Raw genomic sequence first — 10,015 nt, forward strand, 5'->3', positions numbered from 1 at the left:
TTCAACAGTATTGAGATGGAGCAGTTCAATAAGGTCACGTCATTGTTTCCAAATCAAAAATTTTCAGAATTTCTGTTCCACAAAATATTTCAAAATTTTGAGTTTTGATCACGTATTAGGACACATGCTGTGCTAAACCCACTTTACGGATGAGTGCTTTGAGCTATCTTCAATCATGATAAAGAACCTGTGTTTTGTAACTTTATATGTGGAGCATTTTCAAACAGCTAATTCCTGTTTCCAAGACAGTATTTTCAGGCAGCCTCCACCCATGCACCTTTGAGACACGGGTGCTGCCCCAACATCATCCCATAGCAACAAGTATTTCCTACAGGCTTAAAACAATTATCTATAAAATGTGTTTAGTAAACCTCTGCTTGACCTCATGCCTTCCTACTTAATGAGTAGCCTTACTGAAATCAATGGATCTACTCCCAAAACATGATGCTACTCAATGTGAGTAAAGATCTATAAATCTAACCATTAATTACTAATATTGGATATTAAAAATCATATTTGCCCTGAAACATGATGGTTTGGGAAATATATAAAGTGTTTGCTTTAAGGAAACTGCAGCGGGATTGATTACAGAACCAGTTAAATTGATATGGGGATATAGCAGTTCTCAACCTTTTCCATATCATGACCCCATATTACAACAACAAAAAGTTTCAGTAGCACCTTCTCCCGTGAGGGCATAAAGAAAGAGAAGGTGGTTGTGGCCCTTCTGGTCCTGTTGTGTTGGGATCCCACAAGTTGAGAATTCATGGCATTGTAATGGATATAGAGTCTTTTCATGGATCCCATTCTAGTCCCTGGTTGCAGGAAACATATGAATGTTGGGTATTAGATATGTAATATGGTTCTAGATCTTGCAAACAGTTAATATATGGATAGCTGCAGAATTGAGGCCATAGAGACTTGCACTTTGGCAACTTTGGAGGAGGATGTGTGTGCATACAAAGAGATCCTGCCATTCTCTTTGCTGTAATGTTAAACCTAGAGAAGCTTCTTTAGCGTCACTATGCTTGTTTCTTTAATAGAAGGGAGCTAAACTAGATGCTATTCACATTTGGTATTGGAACTGAAACTAGAGTTTAGGCACAGGAAAAAGTGACAGATCCACCAGAAAAGCTCAGAGAAGAAAAGACGACAAAGAAAATTACTATTCTCCAGGCTCAAACTGAAACACTAATTAGAGACAATAGACAATTTAGAAGAAAGATGCAGAAGTTGGAGAATGCATATACATATTGTAATTTAAAGTTAGTAAATTTCCCAAGAGCTTTAGAGAGTGTCTCTATTATAGAGGAGCTCTTAGATTTTTAAATAATTGAACCTGGGAAGATGGCTTTCCATCTGTTGGGAAGGGATTTTATTAGGTCTGTTAAGAGATCTCTTTCAGTTCTCCAGACACATGCAGTCATGGAGCAGCAAGATCTCTACTTAATTACTCAAACCTCCTCTTAGTTGGCTTCTTGAGTTCTCACATTGCACCCACAGGGCTCTCTGCCATTAAAGTCACTGTCCTCACCCCTCTGTCTCAGATATTTATAGAGCCCATTCTGAATGACTCTCAGTCTTTACCACCAGAACAACCCTGTCAGGTAGGGAAGTGCTATTATCCCCATTTTACAGAGAGGGACCTGATGCACAGAAAGGCCAAGAGTCTTGTCCAAGGTCATGCAGGGAGTCTGTGGGAGAATGGGGAATTGAACCTGGGTCTCCTGAGTCCCAGACCATTGCCCTAATCACTAAACCACTCTATCACTTCAGCCCACCTTCTACCCTCTGCTTGAGACCCTTTGTTGGCTTCCAATAGCCTTTCTTATCATTCAGGCTCATCCTTTCCAGGGTCGCACACAGCTCTGCGCCTGCACCTCATCTGTACTTGCTGCTCCCCGGGTATTCTATGCTTTGCAAATTCAGCTCACCTTGATGCTCCCTATGTCTCTTCTTCTGAAGGATGCTTTATGCCCTCTTTTCATGCTATCCTCTATGCCAGTAACAGCCTCCCTGACCCTGCACACTGAGGAGACTGAGGCTGCATGGCACACAGGGTCAGGAGGAGGCTGTCATGAATTCTTGTCCTCCCGTCCCCTCACTCTTTATTTATTGTTGTTGATTGCATTGTGTCTAATTTAGATTAATTTCCTCAGAGCAGAGACCTATCCATTTTGTCTATCCTTGTCTTATACACATCATCATCATTATTTATACTGTACTCAGTGGGGTGCCAGGCACCTGCAGTATGAAGATGTATCTACTACAACATACATTCTCAAAACAAAAGGGGTTAAGATGTAGGGGGACCTGTCTCATGACATTTGAATTTCTGACTCATTAGAATTGACAATGCAGTTTGCTACATGGCTAAATAATGTGCTTCTCTATAGGGATAGCATTTTTTTCTGGATGTTTCCAAGGTGACAGCAGCTCATGAGAAGATTTCTACCTCTTAAGCAGGAAGATTTGGCAATAATGAAGGAGTCTAGATTCTTGCACTGTGGTGGGTGTCAGATTAGATAGAAAAGCATCCCAGACCACACGTTCTGTAATATGGATCAACTTTGGAAATTTCTTAAAGCGAGACAGTGGCAGAATGTAAAGACTCATCACTATTATCAGAAAATATATCTGGAATGAGGGAGGAACTGGATGATTCTGGAGAGAAAGGCAGAGAATTTATAAATAGTCAGATAACTAGTATTTGATGGAGGATCATAGATCAGGTAAAGTATTAATGCTTGTGATCACATGAAGTAAAAAGCAGCTGTGGACTGAACTATATATAAAGTTAAAGAAATATTCAGTAGATTATGCCTGCCTCAACCCCACTTATTTATTGTCACTTATGAAACAATATTGCATGGTTTAGGCATTAAGGTCCCAGTCCACATAGATATTTAGGTGCCTAAATTGTGTGTGTAGGCATCTAAGTCCTAGTTTTAGGCTCTGCTGTGATCCACAAAGCTCCTGCCGAACACTGTAGACATCTAAACTCACTCAGTGCCTACATTTTCAGTGTAAAAGTTCCCTCAGTGCCTAAATTTCTGCCTCTGAGCATGCACACTGCTGCCTCCCTTGAGGGTCCGGATGCCTATCTCATGCATAAGCCCCTGAGGGTATGTCTACACCGCAGAGAAAAACCCGCTGCTGGCTTGTGCCAGACACCTCTGGGTCGCAGGGCTTCAGCTCATAGGGCTGTTTTATTGCTGTGTAGACTTCTGGGCTCAGGCTGAAGTCCAGGCTCTGGACCCTCCCGCTCCACAGGGTCCTAGAGCCCTGGCTCTAGCCCAGAAGTCTACACAGCAATGAAACAGCCCCACAGCCGAAGCCCTGTGAGCCCGAGTTGGGGTGGCACAAGCCAGCTGCAGGCTTTTCTTTGCTGTGTACATACCCTGAGTGATTCTTAAACTGAGGGAAGATAGGCATTCAGCTACCCAAGTCATGTGTGGGGCCCAATCCAATAGGCATGTTCAGAGGCCACCTACCAGATTCGATCCCACTCAAAATCTGGCTGGAGGAGAAGATGTTAGTGACTTAATAACTTTTATCCTAGTGGTTTGGAGAATTCAGCTTGGATGTGGGATACCCCCATTCAAATCCCCCCCTCTCTGCCAGAGGATTTGAACAATGGTCTCCCACACCTCTCAGGAGAGTGCCCTAAACATTGAGAGATGGAATATTCTGATGTGGGGCTCCCTCAGTCTCTTCTGTTGAAGCTGTTCCATTGTGGATAAATAGTGAGAGAGTGGTGGGAGTGTGGGGATGGACCCACGATCTCCCACCTCCCAGGTAAGTGCACTAACCACTGGACTTCATCATTATTCCCATTCTGTCTCTGGACCAGTGACTGTTCCACAGTGGATAAAAACGTTTATATAGTGATTGTTTTCCCATCAAAGAAGGAGGGGGTTCGACCGCCATAAGTGATGGGTCCCTCTGACAGGGTGGACTAGGTGCAGAGGCCACCTGCTGGAAGCCTCAGGGTCCTGCCACACCTTGTCCCAGAGGGGATCAGAAGAGAAGTCCTCCAAGCAGCCTAGAGTGGCTACAGGGGAAGAAGCCAATCAGAGGGGCTGCAGGAGCAGCCAATCAGGGGCCAGTTATTGAGTAATAATAACGTGATTTGAGTTATGTGAATAGCATAACTCAAATCAACATAGCTTAGACCTACTTACCGTGGGGTCCATACTACGCGATGTCGACGGGAGACACTCTCCCATCGACTCCCCTTACTCTTCTTGATCCAGTGGAGTACAGGAGTTGATGGGAGAGTGACCGCGACCGCTGATGCATCGAACACCGCTCGTGGACCCCCCGGTAAGTGTAGACAAGCCCAAAGTCAGGCAGTTCTGCTGCCTTTAGCTAGAAGAGAAAGGACTGGGTTCCTGGCTGGCTGAAAAAACAGCAGGACCATGGACAGCTCAGTGCAGGCAGGGACTGGGGAAGTTAAGAAGGAGCTCCTGGTTGCTGGGACTGAGCAAGCCCAAGAAGGGCTGCAGGAAGACAGTGTCTCCAGGGAGGAAGCCCTGGGGGTATGGCCCCATACCAGGGCCAGGACAAGGTAAAGACTGTATAGCCCAGAAGTGGTTTGTTCTGTTCTACCTACAGACAGTGGGTATGACTTGACTGGAGGGCTGAGTCACTGAAGACCTGCTGAAGAAACCATTGACGGGGGGGGGGGGGCACTTGCAAGAGGCAGGTGCTACCCTGTTACCACAAAGTGAGGAACTGCAGGCACATGCAGTCGACCAGGGGGATGCTCACAAGAGGTGGGTGCTGACTCCGTTACAGTCCCCCAAGTTCCTCTGGAGGTGGTGCTATTTGTGCAGAGATCCTCCCTGGGTTTCCACACTGGCTCCTGTGCTCCCTGATCCCTTCTATGTCCCCGGTAGCACAGTCCCTTTGGAATCTCAGCGGTGAGGGGGATAGAGAACAGCCACAGCACAGAGCGGCTCTTCAGGAAAGCTAAGATCGCTCCAGCTGTATTAACATTTAGGCAATTCCCCCTGGACTTGGTGGAATAGTAATGGGGCAGTACCCCCCCCCTTCCTCCTTGACAGCCTTGCCCAATGTACTGTTCAGTCCCCAGTGAAAAAATTTTAATTAATTTAGACTGGAGGAAAGTGCAGGATTCGAAGCCCTGAAGACTGAAGTCTACTATCCACACAACAGGTTCAGCGCGGGCAGTGGCAGTACTAGCTTCCCACATGCTGCCACCTGCTAGTGTGCCCCCCATAGTCATTCACTCCTTGGCATTGGCCTCTTTGCTGAGGCTGCTAGAAAGGGGGCATACAGTGGGGTTCAACACATGGGTCACGAAACAGTCTTCAGTTGATAATGACTTCACCAGCTTGAGTTCAGTTCCAGCTGGTGACCTAGAAGTGTAAGATTCTGTACCCTATGGCCACTCTTCTGGGACAGACAGTTGCTTTCTGCATTCTTCTTCCTAGTTCATCCTCATCACTAGTTTATTTTGGTACTGCAGGCCATAAGGACATAGAGAACTACTCCATGGCAGGAAAATGTCACTCAACCTCACAAGCCAGTCTCCTATATATTGAACTTTCTCTTGCTATTTCCTGCATGACCATGAGTTTGGGCTTTGGAACTAGTTTAGAGCTTAAATACAGAGGTCTCTTTTCAGAGATAACTACAGTGTTTTAGGGTGACGTTTGTTTGATTCTTTACAAAATGAAATTGTGTTGTATTCTCTTCTGATCCCCTCTAGGACAAGGTGTGGCAGGACCCTGAGGCCTCCAGCAGGTGGCCTCTGCACCTAGTCCACCCTGTCAGAAATTGTGTTTCTTCAGGGAAACAAGCCCAATGTATAATGTCAGTGGGAAAAGATATCTTTATTATTAATTATTGTATTACAGTAACTTCTAAGAACCCCAGTCGAGGATCAGGACCCCATTGTGTTAAGGCATTGTACAGACAAACAACAAAGATGACAGACCCTGCCCAAGAGCTTACAGTCTAGGTGTGAGACATGATGCCACAGGTGGACAAATGGTGGGAGAGGGAGGAGGTAACAAAATGAACAGGATTTGACAATGGAAGTTTTAGTGCCCCACTTGCCTAACCAAGCCAGGCAGGCATGGTGATTTGTAGGCCTCACAGCAGAGGTAAGTTTTAAGGAGGATAACATGACAACTACTAATTTTGTCATGGAGTTTTCCCAGGCTATGAGAACGGCATGGGAGAAGTGGACAGGCAGGAAATCAAGGCTGACAGAATGAAGGCAGCGGGCAACAGTTCAGCAATTTAGAGTTGATAGATATCTTTATATCTAATTCTTGATTATTTTGGTATAAGCGTCATAGCTCCATCATGCAGAATAAACCAAAATGATTTAATTAGGTGAGGAATCATTCAATATCCTGACCACTTGTTTTCAAAGAGAAAAATCATCTATTGTTCAGGCTTTTGCCACATTGCGTATTTCTTAAGATTTCTCACCCGTCTTCTGGGTGGAGGAAGCATCCATAGCAGCTGAAGTACTGGTAGATAGAATACAGAATTATTGTTGGTGGGAGCTGACTACAGAACTAGGGATTAGCCCTGTGTAGCATCCAAAATGATCTAAATATTCCACTGAATGCATCCGATGAAGTGAGCTGTAGCTCATGAAAGCTTATGCTCAAATAAATTTGTTAGTCTCTAAGGTGCCACAAGTACTCCTTTTCTTTTTGCGAATATAGACTAACATGGCTGCTACTCTGAAACCTATCTTGTAAGATTGTTATTGATATCTCCTCATATATAAAAATAGGAGTGTGTATGATTTTTATATATCTAGAGACATTTGGAGACTTGCCACAACAGAGTCTTTCACTAGCTGTTCATGTGGAGTCGTGGGAGAATGAAACTAATTATCTATGTGGTGCATTTTTGCCTCTAGAAATTTTATCAGACAATTAGACGTGCCTGCCTGAGTGATAGCACTACCTGTCATTCTTTGAAAATGATCCATTAAGAGTATATGATAATACAAAAAGAAAAGGAGTACTTGTGGCACCTTAGAGACTAACAAATTTATTTGAGCATAAGCTTTCGTGAGCTACAGCTCACTTCATCGGATGCATTCAGTGGAAAATACAGTCCGATGCAGTGAGCTGTAGCTCACAAAAGCTTATGCTCAAATAAATTTGTGATATGATAATACAGATGCAACTTTAAAAAATTTAAACAGCATGACCTCTCATACTCTCAAAATCTTCAGATCATAGAGGTCTACAATGATTTTCTTATACAATTACTGAATGCATTTCTCCTATATCATCTCCTTTATTTTGAGCACAGACTCCGACCAGTTCCTGAATGCCATAATTCTTGACGTTTGATTTGTGTCCATCCACTCTCCTATGTAGAGACTGTCCAGCCTGACCAATGCACATGGCAGAGGGGCATCACCGGCACACGACGGCATACACCACATTGGCAGATGTGCAGGTGAACGAGCCCCCGACAGCGCGGCCCACGCGATCAGGCCCTACGATGGTGTCCCCCGAATAGACACGTGGACGCAGCCGGCAATGGGCCCTGCCGCAAGGATAGGCCCCCGGGCTAGTGGTTCCGCCATGTGGTGTGCGGTCGCCGGCGAGCACCCGCCTCAGGCCGGGGGGCCGTCCACAAGCAAGGACCGTCCCGTCCCCCAAGATCCGCCAGAATGATGGGCTGCCCCCCAGGACAGGCTGCAGACCCCTGATGACGTGCCGGAGAGGCCCCACCTGGGGGCTGAAGGCGACAGCCAGTGGCGCTCCGCCATTTCCCCTGCCGGGCCTGTCCTGTAGTAGGTGATCTCTGGGCACTCCCTGGCCCCGCCAACCTGCCTCTCCACCTCAGCAGGAGGGCACTGTAGCTGCAAGAATGCTTGACAGAGATCCTGCAGGTGCCCGCCCCCGTCCGAGGGGCCAGAGCAAATGCGGCTGTGTCTCAGAGCCCGGCTGCAGACAACGGATCGTGCGGCGCAGTCTGGGTGAAAGCCGGAGGCACACAGGCAGGAACAGTGGTCAGCAGCCTCTGGCACAGGGTGGTGTCCCCGTGACCATCGCCCATCAGCACCACAGCATCCAGGCAGTGTACCCCCGGTGCGGACCAGTCCAGGCTGAGGCCGACGGTGGGATGGAACTTGCCGAAACTATGGTGGAATTCCCCAAGGGCCCCCCCCATGGGCCCAGACAACGAAGATGTCACCAATGTAGCGCAAGCAGAGCAGGGGCATAAGGGGACGAGAACTGAGGAAGCGTTGTTCTAAGTCAGCCATAAAAATGTTGGCATTCAGGTACCGGTCGGAGAACACTTCAATCTCTTTGGTCACTCGATTACAGACCTAAAAGTTGAAATTCTTCAATAAAAAAACTTCAGAAACAGAGTCCAACGAGAGACTGCTGAATTGGAATTGATTTGCAAACTGGATACAATTAACTTAGGGTTGAATAGAGACTGGGAGTGGATGGGTCATTACACAAAATAAAACTATTTCCCCATGTTTATTTTCCCTCCCCACCCCCCTCTGTTCCTCAGACATTCTTGTCAACTACTGGAAATGGCGCACCTTGATTATCACTACAAAAGGTTTCTCCCCCCCGCAGCTCTCCTGCTGGTAATAGCTCATCTTAAGTGATCACTCTGGTTACAGTGTGTATGGTAACACCCATTGTTTCATGTTCTCTATGTATATAAATCTCCCCACTGTATTTTCCACTGAATGCATCCGATGAAGTGAGCTGTAGCTCACGAAAGCTTATGCTCCAATACATTTGTTAGTCTCTAAGGTGCCACAAGTACTCCTCATCTTAATCTGATACAGTCTCTGAGCCATCTGAATTCTGCATGCAAGGTCAGATCCATACAATGGATATTTTCATAACAGTTGGTGCCTGCTGCCTCAGAGTTTGAGAAGAGGTAGCAATTTTGTAGGGTGACAAAACTGCTTAAAAAAGATTGTCATGGGCCATCTATGTAAGAATATGTGACAACTCCAACCTGGTGGCTAAGAAAACTTTAATTATTTTCAAGAGGATTAGATGAGAAAGATTTGATGGCTTACTTGTGGTTTTAATGCTGATTTTATGTGTTTTAATCTTCTATCTTTTGACATTTAATCTGTCATTAACAGTAAAGGGCCTAGGATATTGTGATAGGTATTGTAGAAATAAAATGCATTATAAATCATTATTATTCTAGTTCCCATGTTTCCCCTACTTCTAATAGGCATTATTAATTCTGAGTGGGGGAAAAATATACTCAAAAATCTCATCTGCCTAAGTAAGAATTTGTGTGGAACTTTGATTTAACAGCAGGCTGTATGAGCTGGTATCTGCCCTTCTTCAAAATCATAGTTATGCAAAGTGCAAGCCCCCATTAACTCAGTGAAAATTACTCACATGAATAAAGTTTTACACATGCGTAGAGTTTTGCAGGAATGGGACTTAGATCAGGACTTTTCTTCTTCAAGGCATAGATGTACACTGGCTGCTCAATCAGCCTTGCAAAATTTGTCATGAGAATTTTTCACCCCAGGCACAAAATCTATTTGCCCTATCCTGATGATGAAAGCACCTACTCGCCTGTCAAATATTTTACTTTATTATATTATTTCAGGGTGATATTAGTGAGCTGCTTGCAAACACACAGGATACATTCTACAGTTTAAAGCCCTCAGCTTGTAGGCTGATCTCTGCCAGTGGATCTTTACCCTCATCTAGACCCCAATGCAATTAATGGGCTCTGAACATAAGCAAGGGTCCGCTCCTAGAGATCAGTTTGAGGCATTAGGGCTTGTGTTTAAAAGACCAGAATGCTGAAATGATGTAGCCAAATACATTCATGGTGCAACTCCATTGAAGCTATTGGGAGATCAGTGGTTTATGTTAGGGATTAATCTGGCCTTTCCTGTTTAGACTGTAGAGTCATCAAGGTGCTGCTACAATGGTGCATTTTGGAGGCAGGAGAAATGGGAAAGAGAAATAGCCAGAAGAATTAAGAGACACAAAGAGTCCTG

The sequence above is a fragment of the Natator depressus genome, chromosome 18 (assembly GCF_965152275.1).
Source record: "Natator depressus isolate rNatDep1 chromosome 18, rNatDep2.hap1, whole genome shotgun sequence".
NCBI classification, from domain to species: Eukaryota; Metazoa; Chordata; order Testudines; family Cheloniidae; genus Natator; species Natator depressus.